General features: G+C 36.4%; 1 protein-coding gene across 6 annotated transcripts in view; it reads right to left on the bottom strand.

The window, feature by feature from the left end:
- The window catches only part of Antp (homeobox protein H90), a 123401-nt gene that overhangs the window by 97126 nt on the left and 5534 nt on the right, over nucleotides 1–20741 (bottom strand). For 4 of the 6 annotated variants that reach the window (XM_072898076.1, XM_072898078.1, XM_072898081.1 and 1 more), the window contains exon 1: nucleotides 6406–7807. The exons of the other annotated variants lie outside the window; for them this stretch is intronic. The gene's annotated coding sequence lies outside the window, so the exon portion shown is untranslated. Of the gene's footprint in view, nucleotides 1–6405; nucleotides 7808–20741 lie in introns of those variants that run through there. 6 annotated transcript variants of the gene reach the window in all.

Below are 20741 nucleotides of genomic sequence, written 5' to 3'. Positions count from 1 at the left end.
TATACTTAATACAGAATTATCAGTAACATTATCTAATAAAATCTCATAAGTTTTCAACAAATTAGCATAGTTATGAGAAGGGTACATATTATCTTTTAATATTCTTTTTTCTTTAATATAATTCTAAAATAAAAAAAGAAGCGGAATTAAAATCTGCTGATTGTAATGCTTAGCTGATTGTAAAGCTATCACTACACAGTATTAATATTATACTATTTTATGAAGAGAGCAAGATATCTATCAAGTGATTTTGCAAACGTTGCGAACCGAAGAAGCGAATAATTATACAACGCTCAAGACACAGGTGTTTCAGGCTTCTCATGTTAATCAGGCACTGCGCGCTCAGTTCGTGCACGCGCGAGCGAACGCGTGTATGCGTGTATGTATAGTAATACATAGTACAGAAACATGCAAAATAAATTTCCACGCGCGCACACACATGTATCCCGCAGTATTTCACGCATCAGAAGTACTAAAACTTATATGCGCGCTGCGCAATTCTTTTCCTGTTGTCGGATTCCAGTTCGCAGGATTCCGATGAAATAATCATAATTAGGCGCAGCGTGGCGTTACTTAATTCGACTTTTAAAATAGATATTAAGTGTGCAAGGTTGTAATGAGTTTTTAGCCATGCTAGTGCATCTTGAGTATATTATCGCGATGATGTGTATTGCATCATTATTAATTTCTAACAAATTGTTTCGCACTTTATCTCGATAGTTATACTCTTAATCAGAAACTTTAAATACTTTCTATTTGTTCTCATTTCATGAATAAACAATAACAAATCTCTATATGAATTTTAAACATACTATGCAGAACATTTTATGCGCGCGCTATTTATTTTATGCACTTGATAACGAGACATCGAGACGAACAATCAGCATCTCGGAAAAGAGGCAACAATATGTAAATAACATGCCTTTTGAAGAGAGATATATTAAATTTCATATTTTTATATTGTATTGTTTTTCATTGTTATCTCCAAATATATATTATTCATCGAATTAACGAATTAAAATTATTTACATTAGTATCAGATTAGTAGTGAGGTAAGTCGTGCGTTAAGAAACGATCCGGCAATCTTGATGTATCTAGGAACTGTTGGCGATACACCTTAAGTATATTCCACGATGTATCGCGTAATCTCTGTGTGCCATCGCAACAACCCAGCTTAAACTAGGCACCGTGTAGCCGATGTCCGGTACGGCGTACGGACCTGTCTCTCTTTTCCTCTCTTTTGCCTGCTAAGGGAGTGACATCATCAGCCACCTATGTCCACCTCGCACCCATCCGGCAGTCCGCGCACGTACTTTCGGCCAAAAGAAACATTAAAACAAAAATATTGTCCGTCTGGAGTTGAACTTATAAATCAACGGCCACCAGCAACGACTAATGACACAATCATCATTCTACGTGGTCATCGTTTTGCGTTGCAAGCAAAGATTTCTTTATACTGTTGCCGTTCAAAGACGTATTTATATATATTAAGTGTAAATAACCGAATTTGTCATTATTAGAATTTTCTTTCTGACACACACATATTGTGTCGTTCATCCAAATATATATTTATTAATAAGACGTGAAGAGTATTTGTTTTCAATCAATTTTAATTTTAATTAAATACAAGCTCTGCATAGCTCAATAATTAAAGAAAAATTCAAAAATTTACTATGTAAAAGAGAGGAAAAAAGAAAAATATATACATCTAAGTTTTAATATAAAAAAATTTTCAATTGCTTTGCATTATAAAAAAATATGCTTATAATTATTATATATATATATATATTTGTCGAAATTAATATACTGATTCGCTTCAACAATAGATTTATAAGATTTATAAGAATATTAAAAATCTTTTTATTGAGTCAAGTGGTTCAAAATGAAAAGTTTACTCTAATAATTATTAATTTTGTAAAAATATTAAATAATATTCTTTCATGTCTTAAAGATATCACATAAATATTTTAGATATATTTAATGACGTTAAATATATGATAAAAAGATAATGTCAATATTTGCGAAATAAGGTCAATTCAAATTGCATTAAAAAATTAAATTAAAAGTTCACAGATAATACTATAATACTACTTCTTGCGATTTCAATAACATCGGCAGAAGCCAGAAACTGGTATTGTTCTGGGGCCAGCGGCCTTCGCAAAAAGAGCGAAACGTTACCGTTAGACTAATTTCATTTGCGTGACATTTTTTATTACTATTCTAATTTACGGCGCGGTTGTGAATAAGCTCATTTTTGTACCGCACACCAGGTAGAAAATAAATCGTACAGGTGACGCAATTGCCCTTTTAACCTTGCTCCAAAAATACATCTACACTCTCAAACGATACAGTATACCTTTGTATACGTTCGTCACGCTTATTTAATTAGAGAAGATTCCCTTATACTTCGAAAAGCAAAGATTTAAATATTTTTGTTGGTGAGGTCATCCTTTATAACGTGATAATCTTTCTGCCATTCGAAATAATAGCAGTAAAAATTTATAGCTAAAAGAAATACTCAAAGCATTCCTTATTAATGAATACTTATTCGTTATTTGGAATTATTTGAGCATTATATTTGTCTTTACGGTATATTTTTAAAGCTACAAATTTATATTTATGTTTCTTTGCAGTTAATAATAGACGCTATGATGAAAATGTACATAAATTTTCCGACATATTTAAAAGCCAAAAAATATATATATTTACTGAATTTCATGGACTCATGCGTCTATCGCTATCCGACGGTAGCTTCTATAGAATTTTATATAAGATTTTCGAATTTTGCTGAATTCGAAACATCAAAGAATCCATATTAATTACATTTTTTGTAATCTATTGCCATAATATTCTAAAGAAGAAGAGACTTCTTATTTAAATTTCTTATTAGATTAATAAATTATTATAAATATCAATATTATATTTTCAATCTAATATTGTGTGAATATACAAATATTTTTAAAATCAAATACAAATATATTGCAACATTATATGTATATATAATATAAAACATCTGCTGACAATGTATAAGCTTAGAACAAATAATTCAATAATGTTATCAGCATTTAATTAAAAACAGAATAAAAATTAAAGAACTCAGGAAATCAGCGTTTCTCAGTGTTTGATTTAAAAATACTGGTTAAAATATTGTAATTTCTTCAAATTATGAAATATTTTCTTTGTAATCGCGTGTTCGAAGTAATACGAAATTCTGTAATATATATGTAAAGAAAATAAATATTCTTTTTTGCGTTAAACTGATAGTATATATGACATATATTTGTTATAATTTTATCATTAGGCTGATATAATAACTTTAACCGTTTTACATTATCAAATAATGATAAGAATATCTCAATACTAGTGCGTGGAAAAAAATAATATCGTTAGGAAATTTAAGAGCAAAAAAATATTCTTATCATTATTTGATAAGAATATTTTTTTGCTCTCACGCTTCCAAACATTATTATTTATTTCGGCGCATTAACTAAGCTCTAGAAACAGTTTTAAAAAAAAGGGAAACCATTCGTCGATTCATAGCAACTCCCGCTCGACTACGAATTACAGATAAGAAACTCGGCCATGCCTCGTTCTTTTTTTCGAGTATGATTCAAGACCTGGTGGGCTCTTTTATCATCCAAGGTTTGTTAAGTTTCGGGCGACACTTATCTTCAGGCCGCGGGCACTCGGCCGGCACTTTGGGGGTTGCGAAACCGAGAAAGGGCGATCGCGGACCACGAGTAGAGACACGACAAAAGGGGGTTTCTTCGACCGAAGAGGAAGGGTCGCTAAGGTGTCGCGGAGTTAGAAGAGGGATGGAAGACCCGAGAGGCGGGCAAGAACGCAAGAGGGCAAGAGGCATCGGATGACATCGCGACGCCCGAGGCTCCCTGAGCAAGTTCTCGAAAGTGTCGGCTAAACTGATATGAGAAATGGTCGCTTCGTGCTGCCCGTAGGGGATGAAGGAACCCGGCTATACCTATTCGTTATACGGTCGGGAAACGCTCGAGCGCCTCGAGTGTTCGTAAACCCCTTCATCCGATACAAGGACAAGCGATCTGCGACTCTACATACTTCTGCCGATATCAAGAAGAATCGCCGTCTAGTGAATTCTGAATATATGTTTAACTTATTGCAAATGTTTTCATCAATTATTAGTAAACATTCAGTATGTCGTGTGTTACTCATATTTAGTATCACAAATATTATTGTTTTTATCGTATATGTATTGTAGTTTGAAGAAATTTATTAAATTGAACAATATTTCGGATACAAAAAAATATCTCCCCTCATCTAATAATAATATAAACAAATGTATCATAATAAAGATAATTATACGATAATATAATCAAACAATGAGAAAGAGAGAAACGACAAGAAATTATTAGTATTAAAATTGTTTTCTAATATTTTCACAGCAAATTTAAATTTTTCAAAAGATTTCACTTATAAATATTACAATTTTATGCTAAATCTATATAGCATTTCAAAAAAGATTTCTTATAAATATCTTATTTATTTGTTTTCTATTTTATACTAAATTGCGTGCGTATTATACATAATTCAGGTTGAAATCATCTCAATGTGAAAATCTATATAGCATTTCAAAGAGAGATTTTTTATAAATATCTTATTTATTTAAAGAGGGAAAGAGAGACTTAAAAATTCTTATAAATATCTTATTTATGTATTTTCTATTTTATACTAAATTGCGTGCGTATTATACACAATTTAGATTGAAATTATCTCAATGTGAAAATTTTAAATAAAAAAAAACAAAAAAAAACAAAAAACAAAATATTTTATTTTGAAAAATAGAAAAATATATTTATTAAATATATTTTTTGTTCTATTATTAATAGCGAGATTCATTGTTATATGTATGTATGATTTTATGTACTGCAATACATGTTGTTTACAAGTTTCTCAACCTCGTGCTGTTCAACATAAATGTTTAACATATCTAACTGAACACCAGTTTGATATCTTTCTGTAACGGAATATTGCGAAAGGTGATAGGCTTGGGGGTGCGCTCGGTAAGAGGAAGATGACGCACGAGAAAGTCTAAAGGGTTGTGTTGGTGGGGGGCAAAAAGGAACGCTTATCACCGCCTGCAGCCGCGCCGACCGTCGGATCCTTATTTATGGCCTCCGTCAGACGTCGCTACGCTATATACACTACCTATTTTACCCTCAGGTTTCACGATACTAAACTCACTTTATTTTCGGACAGATACCTCTTCCCCCCGCCCTTCTGGGAAAATCGAAAACATCTACTAAGCGTAGTAAATAGAGAGGAAAAGAGAGAGAGAGAGAGAGAGAGAGAGAGAGAGAGAGAGAGAGAGAGAGAGAGAGAGAGAAATATAGAATGTCGAGATCAAAATAACTATTAAAAGATGACGATTACCATTTCCAAAAGTTATTTTAATCTTTACATTCTTAACTCTACCTCTCACAAGTTAAACTAAACATTTAGCAGATAAAGATATTTTTTTAAATATTCTATTTTTTTATCAAGTATACGACAGTTTAAATAAAGTGCTCTAAATATATTGGCAAAGATTATATGAAAGGGAATGAACTGGAATAAACTTGATTTAACGATTAGTAACAATTTGGCACGCGTCCTAATTGTTAGTAATTTATGACATGTAAATAGATTCTTCTTTAAGTATTAGTCTTTCGAATTATCGTCTTTAATTAAAGTTTATATATTTATGGTGCGACTTATTTATTTATCTCACGTTATAAAGTATTATAAAAATTATCATTATATTATAAAATCTTTTATTGATATATTAATACCATGTACGCATTCTCAAAAATCGTCGTTTACGCGTTTAATAAAAAATAACATGACAAATCGTAGCACATATTATAACATCTATAAATACAGAATGACAAAAATAGAAAAGACAAATATATTTATTAAAAAATAAAGAAATTTCGAAACATACTCGCCACATGTGTGAGTATATAAACTATGACATTCGCATCACGATTTATCTGCCAAAATGCACTATATATATGTATAAATGTTTTATATATATTACAAAAACGAGCATTTATATAACAATAAGAATAATCAATGAAACGACACACATAAATCCATAAAACGACAGGTTTCATTTAGTCTAACGCGATTAATCTAATTTAAAATGAACAGAAAGGAATCTAGAGAGAGACATAAGAAAGTGATCTCGTTATAGCAGCTCTAACTGACGGAGCATGTGCACCGTTTGACGTTTTGGCGGGAGAACGATCCGAGGCTATAGCTTTAACAGCTTAAACTTTTGACATTTCTCGTCCGGATATATTAAACGAATGCATTAAACGATACGTGGCGTATAAGAAATGCTTTTATATGTGCCGTGACAACGTGTTAACTACATGACTGGAGACTTACCGCGGCCGATGCGGGATCAACGATAGCAGAGTCGTCTTTGCGGAAGGTTAGTCCGCGCACGTTCCTTGCAGCTCATGATAACGCCTGTGATTTTCGAGCCTGGTTCTCTCAAATAGATCGTTCCATCCGCTTACCTCGATTACCGAGATGTCTGGTTCGGAATCTTAAGCCTTTCCTCGCGTAGCCTCTCCTCGTCTCTTATCGCGCGGACGTGCGCGTTCAGGAAACGAGGAAGCCAAGTCCCTCGGATCGTTCGCGAAAAACTGATTCCGCGGCAACTTTATTCGGTCGTTGATTACGTACCGCCGAGTGGCGAGTGCCGAGTGCCGAGTGCCGAGAGTCTTCGCCCGATAGACTGTAACTCGATCGTAACTCCGGCGAGCGGAAGGACGGGGACGTCCTTGCACGGGATTGCCGCGTGTGTCACGGTAGGCCTCGTCCACCTCCTCGCGCGGAGGTCTCGCGGAGGTTTCGCCTTCTCAACTCGCCGACTCTGGGATCTCGGGGACGCTCTTTCACCGGCCAAAGCAAACTTGTTGGATGGCAATACGTGAGTTAAATGTTCACCGCGGATGGTTTACGGCCCGATAGTCCCCACCTCGTGCCGCCACGCGGCGCTGCCTCCGCTCTCTCTCTCTCTCTCTCTTTCTCTGTCTCTGTCTCGCTCCTCGTGTTTTCGTCCCACTGCCGTTGGCTAGAGAGCTCTTGCGTTCTCCCTCGCTCGCTATCTCTCATTCCGTCTTCCTCTCTCTCTCTCTCTCCCCCTTTCTCTCTCGTATTCGTGTCGTCCCTTCCGCGTGCACGTTACTCTCGTCGTTGTGTCTTGCTTCGTTCCACGAGCTCCTAACTCTCCTCTCCACGGCTATCCTGCGGCCAGCGCAAAGGCGGGGAATTCGGACCGTGGAAGCGAGAGCGTATTTAGAGAAAGGGAGAGCGCTGACTCTCTAAAAGGAGACAGTGACACCGCGGGACACGCGAAATGAACAGAGACGAACGATCCACGCACACGCGGGTGATCGACTACACACATATAGGAGGCGGATTTATATGCAAGGGCGTTGTTAATGGCGGGAGGGAGTAGTACGGCATAGAAGGGTGTAGACTCGTTCGCTGTCTCCTTCTCGCTTCGCTCTGCCTCTCTATCCACGCTTCGCTTCTCTCGCTTCAGCTTACATTCTTTGAATCGTTCCTTCTCCTCCTCCTTCCTCCCCTTTTAAATGTTGCTTTCCTTCCGCGATATATTGCCGTCCTCGTTTCTCGCCAACCAGTATTTTCATCCCTCTTCGATATCGCGCTCACCCTCTCTAAAGGATAAGTGCGCGATCTCTGTCGCGCGCGCGTGCGCCTTTTTCCCCCTCTTTGCCTACCCATCTCTTGATCGTCTCTCCCGCGCTTTCTCTCTCTCTCTCTCTCTCTCTCTCTCTCTCTCTCTCTCTCTCTCTCTTTTTCCTCTTTCTCGCTCCCTTCGTCGTTGATTTTGTACACTCACAAGGATGGCCACGATGACGTAACGTAACACGTGACTATAGTTTAACCAATAGCAGATAGGTAGTTCAAATCTGGCGGGCCGAAGAGATCCCACCTAACGCTTCATCTTCAGGGCTGGTTATCATCGAATATACATGCAGGATTGAGCCATTACCTGGTGCTTGGCGTTATAGGTATAATTATATAGCGTCGCGATATACATCGAGTAATGGTGATTTGTGGCCGTTCCTCCGCACATATACATACTCAATTCTCTCCGTAGCCACGTGGTAGACACACTACATATTGTAGGTATGTACATTGACTGCTACTATAAATTTTCAGATGAAATATCGACGCGTGTATATATATATATATATATATATATATATATATATATATATTTGGCAATATTTTGAAATGTTTTGTCTTTATAAAAATATTTCAAATAAATATTTTAAGTTTGCTTGTTTATTTATGAATATATTTATTGCAATTACAAACTATTTTTTTATAACTCTATTAAAATAGTAGTACTACTTTCAATTATATATGTCCAAAAATTATATAACAGATAGGTTACAATAATGTATAACAGAGAGAGAGAGAGAAAATACAATGAAACTATATAGATATCGTATTTTGCATAGTAAAAGAAAGCTACTGATGTAGAGTCCAAAGAATGCCATGAATCAGTAAACGTGATGTCTACTGAAACCTCATTCGACGCAGCTTGAATAATTTAGAAAAGTCAATTCGCACGACGTCCCATTAATTTGAATTCGCGCGAGAATAAACTCTGCGCTGCGAAATTGCGTTTCGCCATGCGGCCAATTCCGCTTCTGGCGAAATTTAAATCGAGCCCACCTAAACTCGGCACCGAATTTAGAGCTGGAAGTACCCGGTGAACCATGCGCGCGCGCTGCAGCCGCCCCGGCCGCCCGGCTCATACATCATCCGATATTTATTTGTCGCTCTTCCTGAAGAATTTAAAGCGTGTGGAAGCTCCTACTTTTTTCGTCCTACAGCGACAGCAATGAACAGTTTTGGAGAAGATACCGTTATTATGGCGTATGACGCAACGAATGGTATCGCGGGCGACAAGTCCGATATATTGAACAATAAATAATGTCGAGACGTAAAATCGATGAATTGGAGCCCTGGACTCCTTTGCTTCGCCTGTTTGTTTTGCTGGACAATATTAAATCCGCGAGCCGTGTGTAAATACACAAAATAAATAAAACAGTACATTTGTTAAAAAAAAAAAACATAAATCTGACAGCTAAGATATATCCTAGAGATTATACTGTGCCTTGCTAGATAGTATGAAGAATGCATTTATATAACAAGCAGTCTTTACACACCGGTTATTTTATCGATAATTATTAAAAAGTCGATTCAATCATTTATAATGAAAGAAACTTTAATTAATCTTTTCCACTCTGTCAGATCGTTGAAAAATATTATGCTAATAACACTGATTTATTAATAATATTTAATAATTTATAAGTGACTTATAATTGATTTGTGAGATAAAAATACAGTAAGATAAAAATAAGCGTTTTCTTGTTATAGATAAAATGTAATTAATTCAGGAGTCATATGGTCACGTTAGAGACATTTCTGAGAGTTAAGATAGAGTTGAGAAATTCGAGTTACGCATTCGCCGTTTGACGGAATGTTATTGCGGCCATAATCGCAGGCGCCAACAGGTGCGAGCCCGGCACAAGCCTATACGTGAGTATGTGTGTGAGCTTGCAGTACTACGATTGTGAGTATACCTATATTATCGCCATAGGGCAATAAAGACCCCATCCCTATAATCTGTGGCGGAAACAATAACTAAACAGGCAGGCAAGCCAGCCAGCCAACCGGCACTGATCCAGTACGAGTCGTTCATAATGCTAATGGCTACAGTACTGTCAATATTTTGACACTTTACCTTCGCGGATGATGACTTAACTTTCCATGCCATATTTTTGCCGTCTGTTACTTGTTTACGTTTCAATTCGTAACGTTTTTTAGTTTTACATGAAATTTAAGAACGTGACACTCGCGTATAAGAATGTATTTATATAACAAACAATTTTAACAACACCTGTTATTTTGTGGATAATATATTGTTAAAAAGTTGATTTTTTTTCAATCATTTATAATGTCAGGAACTTTTATACATCTTTTCACAATTATCAGATCGTCAAAAATTATTATACTAATAATAATAATTTATTAATAATATTAATTTATAATTATATGCATATATCAAACATGTATCAAAAGCTTTACATTTTACATTAGCCACATTTGAAAGACACATATATAAAACTCAGAAAAAATTTTTTAAATTAATTTAAAATTACAATAAGAAAGTAAATATTTGTTTTTATCTCAATAGTTTCGACTTACGTAATATAATAGAATATACAAGAGTACATGTGTGACAAATCAAAATTCTAATAACATCTAAAAAATGCTGTTACAAATATTTTTTTTATAATATAATTTGTTGGAGAAAAGTCTATTTTTTATAATATATTTCTAGCTGTAAAATAGTAGTTACACGGCTACAAATTAACGATGAAATTATAAAATGTTTGATTTATTTACGCTTTATATTCTGTGTTCTCGCCATAACCCTACCCCGCAGCACGTGCATACACATCTCATCACGCATGTCCGCACACATGCAAATCTATTTATTCATACATATGTATATATAGGGCGGTACTACGTATACCATATTAATCTCTATGGCTACAGCTCATATATATTTGTATCTTACGCATGCGTTTACAGATTGCTGATAATTCGTTCATGAATAGATACGTATTAAAATCTTATAACTTTAATATTAAAATATTTATATAATATTTATACATAGTATAATCTAATTTTTGATAAATATTTTTGCTCCTGTAAGTCTCCTCCATATATTAAATACATGAAAAAGAAACTTCAATGGAGATCAGTCTCAGTATTTTATACACTGCGTTCGTGAAAAATATTTGGCGTATATGTATATACATATATGTATATATAAAGAAGAATACATAACGCGGAATCGTATATCTAAATGCATATATATGTATATACTATGAAAGATATATATTTACTGCATGAGAGATTTCCAACATATCTCCCACCTCGATCTACTTTCTTATCAGAGGGAAATTGTCCTGCTCGCTATGGTAGTTTCCCGGCTTCCTCCCTAGCCGAGAGAGAGGGAACGAAAGAGAGAGAGAGAGAGAGAGAGAGAGAGAGAGAGAGAGAGAGGAAAAAGAGGGTTGAAGGGAGGTAACGGGAAAGAACGCTGACGAGAAGAGGGAGGATGTTCACTCCTCTAAGGAGCAGTCGTACATTACTGCTCACGAAAAAAGACCATCCACAGGACGTTTAATTTCCAAAGCCCTTCCGCCAGCTCCATTCACCGCATCTCTGAATCCACGGGCATGGCATGAATTCCGTCATTCAGAGCCCAACTTTTCTCTCCCTCCTCTTCTCTTTTTTCTCTCTCTCTCTCTCTCTCTCTCTCTCTCTCTCTCTTTCTTGGTTTCTCTTTCTATCTCACCACTCTCTATACCATTTCAGACTTACGATTGCGAAGCACGACGACGAAAAGCACCGTCGTGTGCAATCTTCTCTATGATACCACCTCTAACCCCCTGACGTTATAGAATTGCAGGGGTAAGAAGGTTCGTTTCAATATGGCAAAATCGCGGATTTTTTCTCATGTATAATTATAAAAACATGATGAAATTTTTCGATAACGTTTAGTAAAATATATACGAAACTTTTATGTATAAATATCATTTTTGCTTCTGTTTAAATGTGCTTTTGCCGGCGAATAAAATATTTTGTATTTTTTTTCCTAATATTATCGTTATAATATATCGTCTCTAATTTATTTCGACAACAGTATCTCGATATTGACAATGTGCACTATTTCAAGAATGTAAATTCCAAAATAATTCAAAACAGATAACTTTAAACACATTTTTTAGAGCTTTATATCGTAAAAGAAAAACAAATGATTGCCTTCGCGCAGTCAATTATGTAATTTGTAATTGAAATAATGGAATGCACTGATACTCTTTGAGCGGCAATACTTATATGTACAGAAAAAAAAATTTTTTTAATTATTTAATAAAACCTATGGGAAATTTATGAGTATATTTTGCAAAATGGTTTATTACGACGTATATCCCCCCTCGCGTTACAATCTTGGAGTTAGATATCAGTCGAAAACCGCTAAAACATATTTACTTTCCACGCGATTAAATGCCGCGATTTTTATCGCGAGCAATCATGCGAGTTTTGAAAATCGTCGGGTTAACCTAACGGCGCTATAAAATCTGGATTCTGGCGGCACGCGCGCACTCATCCCCGCTCGCCATCCCGCTCTATAGAGTAACCCTCCGCGAGTCTCCACACCACGATAACCTAGCGACACTTCTTCCGCTACGTATATCCTCATTTGTCCCGCCGTGTTTTACAACTCGGCTCTCGCTTCGCGACCGCTAAATGTGACGGATGCTTAGACTGGTAACCTACTATAAATCATGGACGCTGGTTCGCAACCTCTATTCGTGCGTATATAGTTGCACAAGCAGCTCGTTGTTTCACGAAATGCATCGAATTATGCAATCATTACGCTTCCTCATTTCACAGATCCTTTTCGAGAATAATTGGATACCTCGCGCATATTTTCTCCCGATTTTTTCCAACCGCAACGAAAATGTAGAATTACGATAATTGTAATACAATCTCGTAATGTCATAAACAAATTAAAAAGTTGTATTGTAATAATGCTGTTTAATGCAAGAAATATTTTTCAATACAACTCTTTCGTCAACATGCTATATCTTTTTATGAAACAAATAATTTATACTCATTTTAATATCTCCAAAGGTAATGTCTCTTGATTAAAACGCGTTTGAATCATAATGCATTTTCTTAACGACTATTAAAATCCAATGTTATTATAAAAAAAATTAAGCATTTAGAGAGTGGGAAGAAATGAGGTTTTAAGTGGCTCGAAGCGACCAGGGAGAAAGGGTGTTTCTCGAAACTGTCTCTTGTTTACAATGGGAAACAAAGTTTACGCGGTCGGAATTAATCTTCGAGCAGAGCGTTCGTGGGGTCTCCAAACGGCGTCAGGATCAGCAAGATTCCTAATGAATCTAGGCAAAGGACCCTCGAGACTCGGGATCTTGACTTTTGAGAGGGCGCAAGCAACTTCGGCTCAGATGTTGGTCTCGCGGTAGCCAAGACTTGGTCTCGAGTTTCCAGCAAACCAAGCTATACCTTCCATGTTCTGTGAAGTTTCAAATGTTCGCATTTACCTACGTATCCAACTGTACGGAAGAGGATTCTCTACCGTATTCGCGAACTGATACGCTTTTCGTACTTTATCATTCGTTCTCTCTCTCTCTCTCTCTCTTTTCCGTAAAATTTTAAATATTTTTTCTTATCGTTTTAACAAAACCATTCGTCAGCAAGCATAGTTCTATATTTATAGCTTTGAACAATTAATTCTATACAAATTTTATATGATACAAACGATACGTATGTTAGATCGTGATTAGTATATATTTCTAGATTGATCTTGATTGAAAATGTACGGATAATTGAAAATTATATTGACAAATTTCGATTTAGAGAGAATGCTAATTGATAATATTTCCGTGTATATTTTATCGTCCATATTCAATGTAATTATAGTCATACTTGTTGACCACGTCCATTTTCACCATGATGATTACGAGGTGGTTGCATTACGGTTGACCGAACGATTTGATGTTGTAACCGCAAATGCAACCGCAGACCAATGTTAATATTGACTTGGTTTTGTGTTGCCAGTTGCCTGTGCAATTAGTCAAAAGCTTTTTAAATACAATGGCTTTCTTTATCTTTTCAAAAATACACACGTTATTTCGTTATAATTTAATATGTCATGTTGATGCGAGAATATGACTGCATTCTTCTTTTTTAACGCTTTAATATTCAGTAAATAATATTAAAGTTTATAGTATGTAAAAAGAAACTTAAAAAAAGCCGAGCATCATGTCACTTGTAAATAAATAAGGCTACGTCATTGGATGACAAAGTGCGCGGGTGACGATCAAACGCACGAGAGAGTGTTTCTCGCGCATAAATAAATGGTGGCGGAGCATGGAATTATCGGTTCCGAGCTGCCACCGCCAACATCGTAAGCAGATAGCGTATATTCCATGGCCTCGGTCTCGCGCGAGGGTCTTCATCTTTCCCTCCTCTCGCCGCCCACTCGCGAAGACATGCCCGCGAAGGTACGTCGAAGTAACGAGGGGAGCGAAGATGGGTTAGAGACAGAGAAAGAGTATAAAGTGTTCTTTGGACACGCTGGGCACGGCGCATACGCAACCATGGTATCAGGTATAGCGCAGTGGCAAGCCAGCGTGTTGGCGATAAATCATGGGTTACCACATTGTAGCCCAGTAAATCATCGGACGCGGGGAACGCGAGAGCTTCCCAGCGTGAAATGAAACGAATTCATCTCTGTCATCCCCCACCACGCCGCCTCCCATCCGCCTCTCTTTCCACTCTCCCTCTCCCCCGCGCTCCCACTGTCGCTCTTTCTTCCGCTTCCTCCCATTTCAACCCACCCTTCTCTGCACCTCATCTACTACCATCCCTCAATTCGCCCCCGCCATACCTCTCCCCGCGCGTCCGCGCGTGTTTTCTATCCTCTGCACGCAACTGGCTAGGGTAGATAGTTATATATAATATTTGGTCCCACCCACACTTATACGCACATCCCCCCCATTTATAGTTTTTTTTTTTTCGAGAGGATCGTCGGGAATTTTTCGTGCAACGAATTTCTCTCGGTCGAGACACGTGACGATTATCTTTGTACAATGACATTTCTAAGCTGACTTTTGTAATTCACATCTTTTGAAATATATTTTAAAATAATATATCTTATAACATAAATAATAATGTAATACAAAAAACGCTTATAAAATTAAATACTTTAATTATCGTAAAAAATCTTACGGTATAAAAGATAGAGAGCGACGTTTAAATATTTCAAACCACCTGTATATATATCTGCTCACGTCACATATATAGTCACAGGAGGGTGAACACATTTATTTTTCCACGCACAGAAATAAATTTTTTTCTTGTTTTTAATGATTCATAAAAAATATAATCTTGTTTCCATTTAACACAATAAACTTTTAATTTTGTATTGGAACGCCTTTGAAGCGAATCTTGAAGCTTCTTTCTCTATCTCTTTCTTTCTTTCTCTCACTTTTTCTACGTGATGTTAAGTCGTGGCGTTGCGAATAGACGCTCCCTTACCGAGGTTCACGTCGGCACCGCAATATTTATCGTAATTTGATACAAGCGGACCACGAACAAAAAATTGCTGCTAGCTGGTAAAGTGGGAGGTCAGAAAGATGAGGTAAGGGTGGGACGAGAGGTGGTAGACCCATACATTGCGAGCAACTCAGACGCAGCCGCGCCTCCGCCTTTCTCAGCCTCCCAGCAGCCCCTATCGCCTCGATACCGTTTATTTCTCCTACCGCCCCTTGTACATTCGAACTTTTCACTTCCCTTTTCGTTTGTATTGTAGTTCTTCCCGATACGATCATCGATCACTGAATGTAAATAATAATATTTATTTTTCATCAACCACCTTTTCTCCCTCTAATATATTATATATTTTCAATTACATAATTTATTAATTTTTATATTTCAACCATATTTTATTATTATTAATATTGCTGAGATATTATTGCAAAATATATTAAATTTATATAGAAGAGAAAAAAAATTAAAGTTATACATTATATAGAAAAGATGGCCGATGAAAATAAACGTAGCATAATCCTCCGCGGTCAGGTATGAAGAAACTCGTTTCTACCCGTCGAATAGGTCTTAATTAAGATCAGGTAGATTCTAAAACGCGCGCGCGCGCGCGCATACCTCCTATTTATCATTCCCAATTAAGCTCTAATCTGATATGATAAATAATGCCGTTAAAAGGCGACAGCCTTTGATTTATTCAATAGATGAGGTTGATTGTGCGCGTATTCTATAACGATCGAGAATCAATAAGCTTTCAAATTATGAACCTAGTGCTCTGTTTATAAAGAAGTATCCGTTGTAAAGAAAATTACGTTTCGGCGTTACGGTCTTCGCGTTGCGCGTTTAAACTTTCCTCTTCACTTCAAGCGCAATAAGGCATCCCCGAGGAAAAACGACAAATTCATGCACGAATAAGCATCGTGCTCGCAATAAACGCACGACTGCAATTAATCCGGCGAAGGTCGTTGGTACGGCTAGCAAGAATGCAAGGAACTAGTGCACTAATTAGGAGTTACCTCCATTTGTTCTTTTATTTAATCAGTGCCGTGGGTGGTGAGCGTCAGTTGGGTGGATGCTGCAGAGTAGATGGCGGAACAAGAAGGGGCGAGAAAGAGAGGGACGGCGGGGAGGGAAGAGGTTTCTCGCGTTGCGGTGGCAGACTATTACGGGACTCCCACATAAATTGGATTGTCGCTCGCTCCAAATGTATGTAGCGATAAATCCACCCGGCGAAAATAATGGCGACTCATTTTGTAAATGGCGTAAAACTTAAAATTGTGCCGTCTCGACGGTGCGTTTTATGGACGCGATGACAGTACCGCTATTACGATTGGTATCGCATCTAACACAGCCATCGATCAATATACACTATATAAGCTTAAAGATAAAATAAATAAAAAGATATTTGCTATCAGTCGAGACTTTATTCTGCGCTAAAAAATATTTGTTTCAAAAAATCATGTTGCGATTTAATATCGATTTAGTATGCGATTAAATCGGTAAACTAATAATAAATATGTATATATCAGACATATTTTAGATTATAAAAAAAAGAGAGGATTATCATTTATTTTCAACATTTTCTTTTGCCACATTTTATCTATTTATATTAATATACTTGATATAATTAATATAATTTATAATCGCGATATTATATATTAATATAATTGGTAGAATTTAACATTTTTTTAATATTCTAATACAAGAGACAATGTGAATTTAGAAATTTATTTACTACAGTGCAATCGACTTATCAATCTGTCTGCCTTTGACGCACACAAACGCTCGTAACTTTGGCATCGGCCATCTACCAGTGACAAGAACTGAACCTAGGACTACCCTTATAGTCGACTTCATTGAACGCGGCGCTCGTTTATCTCCGAGCGTGTATATCATCCCCTCCTCTCGACTCGCCAATGTGCCAACCCTGTTTTCGGTTTCGCCTTCTTTACCCCCCACTAGATCCGACGCACACACGTTCAATGGTTCAATAGGGAGGAACTGTAAACCTAAATACTTTGTCTTCATTTACCAATGTTCAACGTTGACTCTCATTGTTTTCGCTCGTATCGTTGTCGAGAATTTTTACTTGAAACTCGGCGATCTTATTTATGCGCTCTACATTTATTTACGTACATATTTAAGAAGTGACACACATGCAATTTTTTAATATATATTAGAAGTAGATAAATAAATAGAGTGCATAAATAAGACACATAGACAATTTATATTTGTCTGTCATGCTCTGAAATTGAGAGAAGTAATACGAAGTAAAGAATGCCAAAATCGATAGCGTGATAAGATTTGTCATGGACATAAGAAGCTGAATTTTCAGGGTGTCCTCAGACAGATAGGGAATCCAATTTTCAAATACCAAGGGGTATCATCCAGATCTAAAGGGACACACGCACATTCTACAGCGTATTATTTATAATATATACGCAGATGAAATTGATATCCTCTTCTCCTCCGAGCATGTCAGGCACGCACTTTCAAGTCGTATATGTACATTTCGCCAGCTCTGCTTATTATTTCCTTTCTTTTCAAATGTGAGAAAATTTTCATATGCCAAGTGTCTCGACGAGTAGAGAACATCAAAATGTCAGTACGCATAAAATGCGTAAGAGATATGTATTAGTATACATATATATAAAAATAACTATAATTTATATTATTAATATATTATACACATAATCTTCCTTAAAGTAATTAGTAAAAAGGCTATCATTCTATCATTAAACATTATATTTAGAAATAAAACATTTCTATAAAAATATATTTAACGTTTTCCATTTACGATTCAAAATTGATCAATTAATATTTTATTAATATATTGATACAAATAAAAATGCGTTAAACAGTTGTTTCATAAGAATTTGCGCGTAAATTCAAACTTGACAGATAATAAAGTCGCGTATATTTGGGCACGTAAAGTGGCGGGATAAACCAATAGAAGGCCAATGATTGGAGTAAAGCTGCGCCAACCGGCGCTTTCAAGCGGATCTCGTTTCACGCCTCGATTCTGTCACGAAGCGAGCAAGGAGTTTCGGTACCACATTCTCGCCGAAGGGATAACTAGAAAACTTCTTTTCCACCCAACTGCCTCCTCTTCATCCGACACGCAACACATACCTAACTCACAGCGCTACCACCTTCTTAACAACACCCACGCCCTACGTACCCGCGCCCCTGCCTTCTTTATTTCCTTTTTCCTTCTTTTTTTTATCCTTTGTAACAGTTGTGCACTCGTAGAGTATCTTCGCGCTGCAGGGACGTGTTCACCCAAATGCGCTGTTAAAATTTTGGACACAATCTTACCATTTGTCTTGCGGGACCTAAGAATAAATCTTTGGCGGCTCAGGCGGGCTGAGAAAAACGCCTTGCCCTACGTTACTCACGTGAGCTGGTAAATATATATACATACACACACAAATATATATATATATATATATATATATATATATATATATAGATGTGTGTGTATGTATCTGTACATATACATATGTGTATGTGTGTGTGTAAAAACGCGCTCATATCCGCGTGTATACGTGAATGTATATGTATGTGTATATACGTGTGCAACGGTACCCTCAGGGTTTCCACCTTCTTATTCTTCTTTTTCTTCATTTTGCCACCCTTACGGACACTGGCAGGCACGCCGAACAACCCCTGGAGCCTTACCGACCGATGTTCCATCAATAAATCATAATATTCGTATTAACATTCTTCGCACTTCTTTCGTGCTACGATGTTCTACCTCCATCTTCCCTTTCCGTCACCAGAATGGATAGCTTGTGTGACGCATTGAAACGGCAAAATATTTTCCGATAGAATAATGGGGACAATTTATATCGCGTTACATATATGATAAAAATAATCATTTCGAATAATTATAATGAATTATATCGCATTTACGTCGCATATCGACACTACTGCGTGAAAAAAATATATGTGATGTGTGCGAGAGAGAAAGAGAGAGAGAAAGAGAACTTGTAAATAAGCTTTTTTAATGAAAAATTTTGAATTTTTTTTTACGATTAATGATAGCATAACTCTTTCGTAAACTACAACTTTTAAAAAAATCAGGAGGTGTTGGGCATGGTATATTAGAATTCACACCGTGTAATTCAGCTTTCGCTACGATCAATGCACTGCCTGCATGAAACGGAAGAGAAATGAATGACAATGATATCGTATATCAAGTACCGACAGTGGGGCGTGGAGATGCGATGAGGAACGAAATTCACGCTTGTATGCACGTGAATTTATGAACGCGAAGCATTATTAGAGTTTGTTCACCGCCTCTAAAAGTGCAATCATAATCGCAATATATTCTATATGTCATATATAATATATATATATATATATATATATATATATATATATATATATATATTATATATGACATATATGTAAACAACATATACATATAACTATACATATAAATAACAAAAGTAATGTATAACAAATAATATGTATAATTGCAATATAAAGTTTGCGTGATGATAATTTGACTCACAATCAGCGATATAACTAAAAATGAGAGATGTAAAATACTTAAACGAAACAAATGTTTTCCTTTCTCTTATTAAATTTACATAAATTAGATCATTATATCTTTTTTCTTGTATTGATATCTTTTTTATTCGCAATAAAATGAATAGCATGATATATCTGACAAAGGAATACCGAAGGCGGATGCATACACATTTTAGAGTACTACTTCATATAACGATAACTCAGAAACGCGACGTCGTCGTTCGCCGTGTACGCTTTGCCCTATCCGTGAAGAGCTCCGGCGTAAAATATGTGTCTGGTGTCTTATTCTTCACCCGGTCGGTTTCTCTCGAAGGCAACAGGAGAATCGAGAAATGGAAGGAAATAAGACTAGAGAAAAGAGAAAGCATTCGAAGGGGTTTGAACGAGGATGGTCTTTCCACAATTCTTCCGAATCCTCATCACTGCCTCTCCGTTGCCTTCCGCTGCGCCGTTGCCTACATTTACCATTTCCACAATTCTGCACAAAGTTATTATTATTGTGGTCTCGTAGATGGTCGCAGAATACGCTGCCTGTCACATTAGCGGTTTAGAGAAGGATATCATACCGGACGCTTCTGATAATCGCGAGACATTGTCATCGCCATGCTGGCGACTGTATCCACGATAGTTTCATATTTTCGCTTGTTTATTAATTCTCTTTCTCGTTATTTTAATATTTAAAAAATTGTATTTATAATTATTACTTTTTTTACGACATCACAGTTGCCGCGGTTGCTTCACATTCAAATATTTGTAATAATAAAAAGCATTATATATATATATACGATAAAGGAAGGAGGGAGGGCATATGCTTCTATAGAACTCAATGACGTGAGTCAATTCTTCATAATGATGAAAGGGAGATTACTTGGCAGTGGTTGCTTTAGGAGAAGGGCGGAACGTGTTCTTGCATACATTTAAAATATTCTAGTTGAGAACCTCCTCTCATAAACTTCCTCATGGCTGTATGTACTTAATAC

The sequence above is a fragment of the Anoplolepis gracilipes genome, chromosome 8 (genome assembly GCF_047496725.1).
Source record: "Anoplolepis gracilipes chromosome 8, ASM4749672v1, whole genome shotgun sequence".
NCBI lineage: Eukaryota > Metazoa > Arthropoda > Insecta > Hymenoptera > Formicidae > Anoplolepis > Anoplolepis gracilipes.
Note: the sequence above shows the minus strand (reverse complement) of the source record. Positions and strands in the feature narration are given on the sequence as shown.